The following is a 14,639-nucleotide window of genomic DNA, read 5'->3' as shown; positions in this document are numbered from 1 at the left end:
TCTGCCACCTCGCTGCCAAGACATGGAACACCCTCCCACTGAGCTTTCGACAGACCCAAGACCTGCTGACCTTCAGGAGGATACTCAAGACCTAGCTGTTCGATCAGTAGCCCTCTCTCCCCCAGCGCCTTGAGACCCTCGCGGGTATGTAGTGTGCTTTACAAATGATTGATTGATTGATTGAAAAGTGGTGTTACATTAAGGGCTACAGGGCGTAATAATATATCAATATTTATTGGAGTGAATATATGTGAGTTTATACCAGTTAATCCTAATCATGAAATATTGTTGGAAACCAACAGATAGACAATTAGAATGTTTGTGAGGTTCTATGTTCCTAGCCAAGTGATAAGGAGAAGGAATGACATCAGAGAAGAGAAAAGGATACAATATAACAAATCTCCATCCTGAATAGAATAACAAAAAGAATGTTCCTGGGTGATTCTCCTAGTCCTTGCAAATACTTTCACTGTTCCAGCAATACAACAATCACACTCTAAATCATTCTCAACTTTGGAAATATCACAATGTTCTCCGGAAATGATCACTGTAAACTCCTGATCTCCAAGTTCACAGCCTTGTTGGTAGACGGCTAATATTTCCCCTGTGGTAAAGGAAACGTTGGAACACTGGGTGTCTTGTTAACCCCTTCGACGCTGATGACGAGCTGGGCTCGTCATGAGGTAGCCTCCTCGCACGCTCATGACGAGCCCAGCTCGTCACGTAAAGTGCGCTTTTGAAAAACTCAGCGTACGGGCGGAATTCCGCCCGCACGCATGCGGTTAATAGACATTTCCCATCACATTTATACACACTCTCACAAACATGCACTTATAAGTTTCCTATACTTCCCATTTTACATAATAACAATTTTCTTACTGAGCTCAACAATTCTGTAAGGGTAAAGGGGGAACTTTGAAACTTCCTTTTTCTATCAGACAATGTTGACGAATCTGACATAGGCATCAAGAGAAAAATTGATACTTTTGACTCTGTTAGCATTATCAAAGTGGTCCTTAGTGCGGGTCTGTTGAGACTCCACACATCTCCTGAATTCAAGCAGGTCAGGTTTGGAAACATTGGATGTGTCCTAAGTGTAAGGAAATCTTCCTTACTTCCTCCGCTTGGCACTCGTGTGCAGCTCCTGTGGCAATCTCCGCTTCCCGCAAGCTTCCACTCACGTATCTCCCTCTTAGTACTGTTCATGCAGAGGACGCTGTGTCATCCTCAGGCACTATTTTCTTCTTTCCTTCATGTCATGGCTCGATCAGAGCCCATGCTTAGGATTATAGGATGAGTTCCTCCTGTGTGCAGACTGTTTATCAGAACCGCATGCTGAAGGATTTCCTGTGACCTTGGCAATTATGAAATACCGAATTGTAGTTTGAATAGAACTCTCACACTTATTATCCTATAAGCTCCTGAAAATAGAAACATTATACCATGTCTTTATTTGAGGTCCATTTTGAGTACAGTTGTGTCACAATTGTACTTGCTAGATTGTTTGCTCACTATACACTGTGGACTCTTCACATACTCCAGTTCATATTTGTTATTCTTGCTCTTCCCCTTGTTGCTTGGCCTGACAGCTGGAAGGTTTTTTATTGTCATCAATTTTTCCACCTTGCTGGATATTATTTTCTAGAGCAATAATAGATTACCAGATACAATCTGGTGTCTGGTATTATTTCTGGAGATAGTAGGCTATTCCTACGCATGAAGATGTCTTACCACCAGTCGCCAAGAATACCCACCCTTGATAGGTTCCAATGCCAATGAAATCTAAAGATGGATCATGTTAAAGGAATATCAACCGCTGTTAATTTGGCTCTCCAATTCTGAAGTCTAACTAGAGAAAAGGCCTTGTTGCATCACTCTCTTGCTTTACACAAGGATCCTCCTCTGACTAGCTTGGCGCAATTAAAGTTTGAAGGAAACCCAGGGAACCAAAGGTTATTTTTGGACACATGCCAAGATCATTTAATATTTAAGCCCCACATTTATGCCACAGTAGATCTAAGGGAGTCTGTGCAGTCACTAATGCTGCTGAAAATGATGTGGCCTGAGCTATGCCTTTTGTGTCAGAAGTTAGTCTTCTTCTGGATGAAATCCTTGTATTCCCTGCAGAATTCTAGAAGATGCTTGACCATCAAGATCTTAAGTATTCTGCCCAAGAAAGTTTAGAATTTAACCAATGTTCCATGGACCTGCATACCTTCATATCTAAATCCAGGAGCTTGGCTACAGAGATGGACTGGCACAACCCAGTCCTATTCATCTTGTTTAGAAAGGGAATGCAGAATGAATTGAAGGCGAAACTCGCTACAGTAGCTAGACCAGCAACCTTATTCAACAGTCCATCAAGATCAACAGTCATCGTGAACAAAGTCTGGAACATTGTAAACAACTCATGCTAAAACCCCTATGAGACCTGTATGTAAGACACATTTAAGGCATCTAATCCTGAAGATGAACCCATGCAAGTGGTAATTACGAGAGGTTCTTTAACTGATGAAGAAAGATCAAGGAGTCGTACACAAGGGCTATGTTTATTCTGTGGATAGAAAGGTCATTTTCTGACCTCTTGTCCAATACACCCTGTTCATCACTCAAAGGAGTCAGACAACTAGAAAGCTCACCCCTTCTACAGGGAATAAAGGTGAGTGTTAATCAGTCACCCCAGCCTTCTCCTTTGAGAGCTTCTAACTTTGTGTTATAGCAGGGTGAGCTATTACTTCAATCCTAACAACTCTTAGCTCCTGTTCTCATAGACAGCAGAGCCTCAAATGTCTTTATGGATATTCAGTGGGCTATAAACCATCACATCCCAGTTCAAAAGAAAGACATTCCAGTTGCTATAGAGGATGTTGATGATATCTTAGTGGCTTCTGGACTAGGCACGGAGTAAACTCAGCCTTTGTCCCTCTGGATTGCTGCACAATAATAGAAGCTTTCTTTTGATTTAAAATGTTCTCCTATTATTTTGGGTATCAATTGGCTTGCCAGACATAACTCATATATAAACTGGTCTGCAGAAACCCTATTCCTGGGCTTAGAAGTTTGCTTTTCTCATTGTACTGCTGATCACCTTTCTTCTACTGAACACTCTGAAGTTCCTTAAAGCAGATCCATACTATGAGTCGTACAACTAACTGAAATTTGTGCTTTTACCATAAATGTCTCGATGTTTTTCAGGAGTTACCTAGAAAGAAGTTACTTCCTCATTGACTTTTCAAATGTGCAATCGAAAGCCTTCCTTAGGCTTTAGTTCCTTATGGGCATATCTTTTCTCTGTTCCCGTTGGAACATCAAGCTCTAAAAGAGTATCTTGATGCCGATCTAGAGAATGGGGTGGTTACACCATCTAAATCCTCTCCTGGAACCTCCTTATTTTTTGTGCCTGAGAAAGGCTTTTTAGAACCTGGGACTTGTGTAGACTACAGTGGTTTAAACCTAGTAACTATCTAAGATAATTATCTCCTGACCACTCATTTCTGATATTCTGCCGACAATTCAAGGGGCTAAAATATTCACTAAATTAGATAAATCTGAGATTAGCCTATCACCTGCCCCAGATTCAATCAGGTGATGAGTGAAAGTCAGCTGATGAACACCTTGTAGGCATTACGAATGTAGGGCAAGGCAGCAAAATACACACGTTTTGTATTCCCCTGCTCTTAGCTTTTAGAGAACATACCCTTGACTCACCATGGACATACTTCAGAGGTTGTGTGGATCCCTCTTAGTAAGAAGAATGGACAGGTACCTGTGGCACTATTGGAAGATATTCTGTAAACCTAAAATTGTTCATGAATGTCTTCGGAAAAGAGAATGTGACCTTGGAAAGCTTGGGGTACAGTTAGTCCTCAAGTGCATTATTCCATGAAGACAGAGGAAACTAGTAATTTTGAAGGAAGCAAGTAGCCCTCTATGTAAAAATTGTCCCTGGAAAGACTTCCTTACTAAAAACATGCTCGAGGAATTCAAAACATTTGGAAGTAGTTGCTCTCCTAACAAACATAATCTCTGGCCATTTAGAATGATGTTTGATGAGGACCAGAGCATACTGCATGTGAGAAGGAAGTTTGTCCTCTCAGCAGTATCAAATACCAACTTCTGATGTGTGAATTCAGGCCACCAAACTGGTTGGCAAGGGGTATATGAGGTCTTCAAATTCTCAGCGCTGGACAAACAAACCTGACTCTTTGATGTAACATTCATCAATCACGTTCATTACGGACCACCAGAAATGCATCCTACACAATTTCTTGACGATTCAGACCCCCACGTGTCCCTTGTGGCACGACATAAGAATATTTAAGCTAACACCCTTGAGAGGAACCCATACATTGCTATGAAAGACAAATCCACTCACTAAACCTAAATCTGCAGTCACTTCGGCAAAGAAATGTATAGAACCACTTAGAGATTTAAAAGGAGGCAACCTACCTGCACATATTTATTTACCAAACTGAACACACCATCTGTATCCTCGACCCACCACAGTTACTTATCTAAGTAATAATTTAGGGAGGGGGGGCAATCCCATCAAATTCCCCACCACATCAATTTTCTCACCCCGTTACCCTGTTCTTCTCCAATCTGACAAAGCATTCAGGATAAAAGAATCTGCAAGTTGATTGTTCGTTCGGGGTATTTTTGTCTGTCTTTGAAGAGGTGAAATATTGCATTCTGAAACACAGTTGCAACTGATGCTAGGCCAAACACTACCCTACTCTATTTTAACAGTTTACACAGTGTGAGAAAGGCAGTGAGAGATACTGTCTCCTCTGTAAATTCAAACTGATTATAGGCTTGTTTGAGGTCAATGGTGAAAGATACCATGGCGCATCCAGGAGCGCAAGGATTTAATTTATTCTAGGTAAGGCATGGCTGACAATGACAATTAAAGAATTCAAGGCACCAAGATCAACACACGCAGTTGGCAACATTTTTGGCTGAAACTATGGGGAAGACCTAATCCAAAGATTTGGTTTCCTATTTTGATTTTATCTTTCATTAGCACATCAAGCAGATTTTTTACAATGTACCTCTCACAGAAAGAGGTACGTGATTAACGTTTAATTGATTGGATGGGTGCCTTCTCTGAGCTTTATGCAGTAAATGTATCCCTGGAGCTTGCCAACATTGTTGTTGAACACTTGTGGATGGAGATGCTTGGAAGATCTGCAGTCCAGGGTCAGATTGGTTGGCAGCTAAAACTTTCACCAGCACAGTGATAAAAGGGAATGTAGAGCAACCGTTGATCTTTTCATACAAGGATCAGTGGCAGCTGGCGTGGACTGAGTGTGCAGAAAAAAAAGTCACTTCCCTCTTCGGCCGGACGCGTCTCTCCTCCGCTTTCCTTTGGATGAGCCCTGGAACGAAAGCAGAAAGCACACAGGCTCCCCTAAGCCAATCATGACTCTGCTGTCACCATAACAGCAGAGTTGTGATTGGTCTGAGCGCCGTGGTTCGGCACTGAGACAGGGACTATGAGCCTGTGCATGTTTTTCAACAGGCTGTAATACAGTCTGGTGGAGAACATGCAAAGTGCGTGTGACTGTTTGGCTAGGCCAAGACTGCCAGCCAAACCATCATGCACATGTAGAAAGTGCCCCAAACACTACTCACACTGCTCAATGAGCAGCCTATCCCCGCCTCACAAAACTGCCCCAGCAGGGAAAAATAAAATGATAATAACATTGTTTTATTATCATTTTATTTTTCCATTTTTGCACTGTTGAAAGCAGTGGGGAGACGCTCCTCCACCTTAGCGTAGAAGCCACTCCTGCCAAGGTTATATACTCTTTTCTGAGCCACATAAATCTTAATTGTAGCTGTGTGGTCCTTGAAGACTACCTGCGCGAAGAAATATCCTAGGAAGTCAATTCACCAACCATCAAAGATGACATCCTTGTATGTGAGGTGCAAGTAGATGCAAGCAGAGAGGTCACACATACCAAGACAGATTCAAAACATTCCTTAGTGATAATCAGGAATGGGACACTGAGTCCACCATGAGTGTTAATGTTTCTACAGGATGTGCAGAATACACATGGGTGGCTTGACTGTCCTGTTCTTATTTATGCGGCTCACATTTTGTGTATCCAGAATTATTGTCATTATTGCCTGGGGCTCCTTCAGATATCATTGCTACTTTTTTTCTTGCCTGTATTCATCTACTTGTGGTGTTGACAATGCGTTGGTCTCTTAGCATTTCATCATTGGATGCTCCGAAGTTGCTTCTACAAGTAGTCCAAAAATTATCAAAAGTCTCAGGTATCTTTTAGCACTTAATGTAATTGTGGTATCTTTGTAAAGTGATGGACAGTGCAAGTTTGAAGTAATCTTTATTGCCTTCCTATAGTCATCACATGCCACGTCATCTTCAGGATGCTCATTTTTTTAAATTTGTGCTAGAAAGCTTCTGCCCTGGTGAGCCCAGGAGTGAAAATGCATTTTCTACTATCTGCAGGCATGTTATTGGTGTTAGTATCAACATGGTATGTTAAGCACTCTTTCCATCGCTTACATGGAATGAAAGGTTCTTCTTGGCACTGCAGACATTTTGGTGGTGGATCAAATTGTATTTAGAAGAAAGGTAGAACAGACCCAGTGTAATAATTGATGAAGGATCCAAACTGTATGACAGCAGAAAAGCTGAAGGAAATGTTAACAGTGAAAAAGCTACGCTGCTGGTTATGAACTGGATTTGATGACACTTTGAAAGAGGCAAAGTACATACAGCAAAATAGTGAAGAATTCAAATAATCCTATGAAAAGTCCTTGTAGTGCCATAAAATCACAAAGGTTGAAACTCAGTGACAAACTGGGCACACTAAGATGGCTACTGTGTTTGTTGGAACACAGGAACCCATAAACTATTAATGGGTTTCCAAACCTGAAATGACTGACTAAAATGACTGACCTCAAAGGTTTCACTCAAAGTAGGTCTAGAACATCCAGGAAAGTGTGAAGTCAAAGGCGCTTAGGTGGCAGGCTAAAATGGTGATGGATGTAAAATAACAGGGACCCCCTGAATCCAAAATGAAGTTCCTAGGACAGGGTAAATGTAAATACAAAAATATATTCCTAGGCAACAAATACCTGACGTTTATATAAAAAATATGTATGTATTTATTACAGATAATAAAAAAGTACATGTTAATTTCAGGGAGTCTCGAGACTAATTGTGTTATTATCTTCACTTGTTGATCACCCTTATATGTATACCCACTGCTATGCTTGATAAAAAGAAGTTTTTTTTAATTAGTACAGTGATCATATTATATATGTTGTGTTTACAGTTTTTGTTTTTAACGTAATTGAAAAATTAACATGTTCTTTTTTATTATCTGTAATAAATACATACATATTTTTTATATAAACGTCTGTATCGTGTGTCACTATATTGAGGCTCTTCCTTTGTTTATTTAGCCTGATCTTAGACAGGTATTTGTTGCCTAGGAAGTTTTTTTGTATTAAAATGGTGATGGAGCCAGGAATGATGAAGCTCCTGAAGTCTAGTCAGTCTGAGAACAGCTCAACAGAAGTGTCAAACGATCAGGAGACATGGAAAACAAGCCCATACCTAGACACAGCATGTCTCGAAGAGGCAGAGCAAGCGCTGCCTAGGCGAGGCTTATAAAACAAAGGTACAGATGGAGGGCAACCTATCCCATCGACGTTGCCCAAAATGAGCTCTGTTACAAGGCACAGTAATTTACAAGTGTGAATAATTAGGAACCAATACACACAAAGCTTTGTCATGAAATGCCGCTAGAAACCGACAAACGGACAATTAGAATGTTTGTGGAATTCTATAGGCACACCACAGGAGGATGGGAAGAGGGGGGAGAAATAAAGGGAAGAGATTTATAATATACAAAAGGGGTAAATTAGACAAACAACTATGTGAGCTTTTCTTATTTTTTTTTTTACAAAAAATCAGCTTAACTGCATAAAGTCTTGGTAGCATACATAGGCATGGAGTAAGATCCCCTCTCAAAGAGCTGCTAGCTTGGAAGCTTTCAGAATGTTGGAGGATTGCCATATAGCATCCCTATACCTTTGGATTGTTATTGCATTGAGAGTTCATTTTTAACTGCAGAGTGATGCAAGGCACCCTCAAAGTGTCATTTGACTGCTGACTTTCCAGCAGCCCTGATCCACTAAGCGTGTTTAAATCCTCATAGTCTGGATCTCTCACTTGCGTTCTGAACATTTTGGAAACAATCATTTTTAAGCATAATTCAACAGCCAACAGTGGTAAAAACTGGCAGGAAAAAGAACACTGTTCAAGGATGTCTTCTCGAGGCATTTCACAATAAATAATGTTAAATGGTACCCTCTCCAAAGCATTTTGGACTAGTATCATTTCTCAGAACTGATGTGTCTTAAATATCACATTTCAGGGCTTGGCAGGGCCTCCCTCAAGAAATATATTCCATTGTTGACAAAATTGTAGTCTTTTTAATTACATAGGGTCAGTAATATTGGTGAGACTATTATGAGTTATATTTTATTCTACAGGGGGTAAGAGGTCTCCCCAGGAATACATTTTGAAATTGTTGTTGGAAAAGGTTTGTTATAAAGCACACTGGGCCAATAGAGGTCAGAAATGTCACAGTTCAAACTCCACTTTACAAGGAATAGTGAAGGTCTAACCCTATAACTTCTTTGACATATTTCCAGGGAGTAAAGTATGTTAAAACACTCTGGGCTAGTAACATTTGTCATGAATGACATAACTTAAAGATTACTTTGTAGATGGGTTTAAGCACTGCTTCAAAGATAATATTAATAGCACAGGTATCCACATTCCCAAAGTACTTGTTTGCCATTAAGAAGTACTGGTACGGGGCGTGGCTTGGACGCCGGAGCAGGATGGCGGAATACGAGTGAGCTCCGCTCAGAAGCGGAGTACTCTAAGCTCATTTGCGCCTTGAACTGTGGAATTTTTGGGCGCAGATGATTGCCCTCGAATCCTGAAGCGGCGGTAAGTCCAGCAACCGCATTCCCTTTGCAATTCCTGCAGTTAAAAGCCTGGAGCCTGCGGCAGTGAAATTCTCCTCACGGCAACGCGGGTGTCTGCCATTTTGAGTCGCGGTGATCGCGTTCTGTTTTTTATGGATGCAGAGCCGCTTTTATGCTACGTCTTGTTTTAAAATGCTGCCGGTTCACTGCTAAAGTCTGCTAATGCCATATAAATGAGCAGCTCCTCTTTTTCTTCCATTATTCTCTTTTACCTTCTTGTTCATGTGGAAACAGAATATAATATAAAGGCATAGAAGATTTCTCCATTTCTATGGCTATACTCATGCCAGCTGCAAGCTATGAAGTTCCACATAAGCCTGCATGTGAGTTGCTTTAACAAATTAATGGCAGCCTGATGCATGCTTTCCAGTCTGTGGCAGTCATGTGTAACATACATGAGGAAGAACACCCCGATACCAATGTTATATGCTGAATGCGATTCCTATGCGACCTATTTTTTTGAGGTCTCAAGGGTACATTTTTTTTTCTTTTTCTCTCATGTTACCACATAACATATGTCGTATTTTTGCGGATGACAGCATTTCTTCACATTGAGACAATATTGAAAGGTACTCTATTTTAGCTTCATACTCTACAGTAGTTTTCTACAGTGCTTTTATTCAACCCAACACTTTTGACTTATTTTGGATGGTCAATACTCCTGCCTACTTCTCCTTTGGTGTATGGGTCACATTTGTCTGCTTTTAATTACTACTCATCGATCTCTTCCATATTTCAAGAAGGCAAATGACCCTCACACCTCCTCTAGATAATCCTCCTTGGGTGCCAAACCAAAGAGACATAAGAATGATCCACCTTCCCCCATTCATATCTCACAAAATCCCGTTCTGGATTTGATCTTAGAGGAGGTACGCTGTCTTCAACCTTTTATGGTCACTACTAACGAGAAGTTAAAACAAATTGAAGACTGCTGGATAGTCATGGAGGGCAAGGTATTGGAGCTTGAACAATGTGTTGGGGATCTTTAAGCTATCTCTACTAAAATTCCATTGTTAGAGCAGGAAATTCATAAACTCAAACTTCACACCGAAGATTTGGAAAATCGCAATTGAAGAAACAATATTCGCCTTTATTGTTTGCCGGAAAATATTGAAGGTCCAGATTTGTTGTAATTTCTGAAAAAGTTCCTGCCTGACCTCTTAGATCTTCAATCTACATCTCCTCTCAACATACAACGGGCACATCGTTTGGGTCGTCTTCAACCCAACTCTAACAAATCACTTGGTATCATCATGCTTTTCTTAGAGTTCACTGATTGATGCATGTCTTGAAAGCAGTTAAATCCAAATGACGCCTTACATGGTCAGGTCATAATATTATTATTTCACAAGATGTTTCAAATGCAACGAATGCATGCCGAAAATAGTTTTTGGCTCTTCATACCCAGATGAGACACTTGAACATTCAATATGGCATTCTTTACCCTTGTCTGTGCAAAGTGACTCATGATGGAAGGTCACGCTCTTTTGATGATCCTGCTAAACTGAAACTCTTTCTCAATATTATTTCTCCTTGAAATATGGAAAACAAATGTTTTATTACTCTCTTAGTCTTTTCTAGGAATTTGCTTGTTGTTGATTCTATAATTGTACTTTCACCTTCTTTTTCTTACTTGTTCTTCCTCTGTATTATTTTTTATTTCCTCAAAAATGTTCTACTTTTTCATCCCTTCACCCTTTATTTCCTACTACGGTTATTCCTTTACTTTTTACTGAGGCTTATCCTTATTTATTCACTCGTGCTGCTGTCCTTGCTTTTGTTGTCACCTTGCCCCTCACATCATGTTGCTCGTTTACCTTCAGATCTGGATTTTTTTCCCTGATCTACTCTCTTTTCTCATTTTTCTGTTTTTCTCTCTTTACTCTCTTCCTTTCTTCCACCATCATCCTATTATCTTTCTACTTTTTTTCACAGTGCATTTTCGGTATCATTTTTTGCATATATGAATGTTTTTCATTATATTTTTTAGTGCTTATTTTTCTTTGAAATGTTGCTTGTACCTATTATTGTTATTTGCTGTTGTACATGTTGTTCTTTGTATTAATCTAATAAGTGGTATTTTTCTGCTTCCAGTTGTTCTCCTGAAGTGTGTCATCTCCATTCATGTTTTACACTATCTACCCTTCATTACGTGCAATGTTGTCACATGGAATGTTCTGGTCTTGGAAACTCCGTCAAAAGACAAAAGGTACTCTCTCACTTAATATATAGTCTCTGCCCCCCCAGTAGGAGCTACTCCCACCAATTTGCCATAGTCTACAGTAATTCACATGTATCATGCTCAAATTCCTTTATTGTCTTTTATGCCGGTTGTACAATTTTTTTGATTTTAGCTATTTATATGAAGTATGATCCGTTTTACAGACAATCTGAGGTAATATCACACTGTATGTATCCCTTATCTAATTTATTCATTAGATAATTTTAATGGTTTTACTGTTAATTGGTTACAGTGGTCATTTTGGTACGGTGCTAGGCCATATGTTTTATTGATGCATGTAGTCTTTTATGATTTTTTGTTAATCGAAATAAAGACATAAATAAACTAAGCTACTCTCTCATTTGACTAAATTGAATTCTCATGTTTCATTTATTCAAGAAACACATTGTAATTATGTAGAATCACTTAAATTGAAAAGACAATGGCTGGGTCAAGTTGTTTATTCTCAAGCCCCTAATCGAAAAGGTGATGTTGCTATACAATTTTATAACCCGATTCATGTACAAATTCTATCTACGCAAAGTGATAGTGATGGCCGATGGGTAATGGCTAAGGTTGTTATACAAAAAAAGTACTTGTTTTATTGAATATTAATGGTCCTGTTAAACCAGACCCGGACTTTTGGAATACTATTAAGATTTTACTCTCTTCTATGGATGGCCCAAATATTATTGATGCTGGGGACTTTAACCAATGGTTAGACCCATGTTCAGATAGATAATCCAAATGTAAATTTAATTCTGATAAAACTCATAAATCATTTCAATCTGCCATTACCTCTCGTTCATTATATGATGTTTGGAAGACCTGTAATCCTGATATTCTTGTGTTTACTTTTTTTCTAATGTGCATCATACTTGTTCTAGAATTGATTACATTTTAGTTAGTAAACCCTTACTCCCATCTATTCAATCCTCTGATTTTGGATCTATTTTTATCTCTGACCATGCCCCCATTTTTTCTGTTCTTGACCTTTCCCTGAGTTCCCTAAAATGTGGTGGTTGGAAACGTAATAATTTTTTGTTATCAGATACTGCTTTTATAACTGAAGCTACTACTTTTATTAATGTATTTTTTACTATTTCCAACCCTTTGAACACCTCCATTACTAATAATTGGGATGCCTTTAAGGCTTCCTTCCGTGCTTTTGTTATTTCATATTCAGCAAAAAAGAAGAAAACTGCTAAAGCCAAGTATACAACTCCACTACAACAACTTAAATTGCTGGAACATAACTACTTTACTTCTAGATGCTCCTTTGTTCTCCATGAATTGATTAAGGCCAAATCTGCTCTTAACAAGCTTGCCACAATTGATGCATGTGATGCTCTTCTTAAAATTAAGTCTAGGTATCACGGAGGTCAAAATACAGCTGGTAAGATGTTGGCCAATTATTTGAACATTACATCTGAACGTAAAAATATAGGCCCTATTTTAAATGAATATACTAATAACTTAGCGTCCTCTGATAAAGATATTGCTAATGCATTTAATGACTATTATCAATCATTATAATCTGGTGATACAAATCCCTCTAATCAAAATTTACACACTTTTTTTCGGGCCTCCCTAATCCCCCTTTGCTTCCTGATAAATTTGAATTACTAGAAAAAGAGGTTACTCTTCAAGGGATAACAGAAGTCATTAAATCCTTAAAAAAATCAAAAGCACCAGGCCCTGATGGTCTTTATGTGGAATTTTCTTCCACTTTTTATTCCATTTTTGCTCCCAAACGTTTGGCCCTTTTTTTTAACTCATTCATTGTTGATTCCATAGCGTCTGGTTCCTTTATGGAGGCTTTGATTGCCTTTATTCCCAAACCTGATAAAGACCATTGAAGGACTGGACTTTTAACAGAACCAGCGGTGCCAGGGAACAACACCTATAACCTTCATGGGATACCTGTTCGGCGCACAAGTGACAGAGACACGGGACACTTCCTTCGGCGTCAAAGATCAGAGTTTATTACTGCAGGGAGGCAAAAGTCACAAGAAGTACAACGAATTGTAAGTTCTGAGAGTCTGCTTCAAATTGCATATGTGGGTCGCTCCTTTTATACTAATTTTCGACATAGACTAACATTACGAACAAAAGGTTACAACTCAGTTCCCACAGTAAACTTCAAAAGCTTCAGTCATGGCATCGGAAACCCGGAACACACTGATAATTGCGTTTGCCGGTTCCCAACTGTAAATGCACATCTTCCCACCATTAGGCACATTCCACTCTAGTTGTAAAAGGATGAGGGTAGAGACAAGAACAGCTGCAAGGAAGTCAGACAACAGAAGAAGAAAGAGTGTGAGGGTAATATCGGAAGGCATAATCACAGGATCAAAGGATTCAAGCCGAGCGCATGCAAGGCTGAAACAATAGGCCTCCGTGGGAAGATTACCCTCAAGCGGAGCCATCTGCCTTCGCAGTGTCATTCCCCCGGTCATAGAAGATGCATGAAAGGAACATGCATCTTCCGTAAGGCTTGGGACTTAAAGGGTCACGAGGCGGACATTTTCCTGCTTGCTAACTACGTGAGGGCAAGAAACAAAATGGATGCCGTATCTAAAATGGAACCCAAAGGTTCAGATGAAGAAACACGTAAATAAGGCGAACCCCGCCAAGTAGTGTAGCGAAAACGCGTACACTTACTGAACTCGTCATTTACGGTTCTTAGATACCTTACTTGCCCATATTGGTTCATGCTCGAAACATCGTAATGATTCTCACGGAACCCCAGACGCTCCTTTTGCCCTCATGTAGGCAAGAACTAATCGAAGTCAGAGTCGATCTCGATATTCGTACAACAAATAAGCTCTCGCAACTACAGGTGTGTATAACAAGACAGGGTACAATGACCAACAGTAAAAGGAAACGCAGATGCAGGTTCTTTGGTGTGAAGTTTCTTATTACAGCAAGACGTTGACTTTTCTCCAGACTTAAAAATGATAACAAACGCCGACACGTGTTTCGTCGTGTACGGGTGAGTCAAACACGACTCTTCAGGGCTTATACTCCCAATCCACAGTGTGGTTGGAGTAAGTCTGGGTCTTTAAAAGCTCAGTTATAGGCAATGGGTATTTGGTGTGTTCATATATAGACGAAACTGGTTGATAGGGTGATTAATTGCGGTAAGAGAATGGAGTTGTCCAATCCCGTAGGTAGTCTTGTACAGACTGTAAAAGCGCTGTATCCTGTTGTGTCATCAGGCGGTAAGCCGGGAGGGGATTCTTAAAGAGTGCCGGCTTGAGGAAACGAGTCTGTCTCCTCTGAGGCGATGCGCCGCTTCGTGTAATCCCTCCTCTGTTTGTTCCCGGCGGTCGTCTCTCGTGTACGAACGAAGTCCTACTTTTCTAAAAAACCCCAT

Source organism: Lissotriton helveticus, chromosome 7, assembly GCF_964261635.1.
Source record: "Lissotriton helveticus chromosome 7, aLisHel1.1, whole genome shotgun sequence".
NCBI classification, from domain to species: Eukaryota; Metazoa; Chordata; class Amphibia; order Caudata; family Salamandridae; genus Lissotriton; species Lissotriton helveticus.
Note: the sequence above shows the minus strand (reverse complement) of the source record.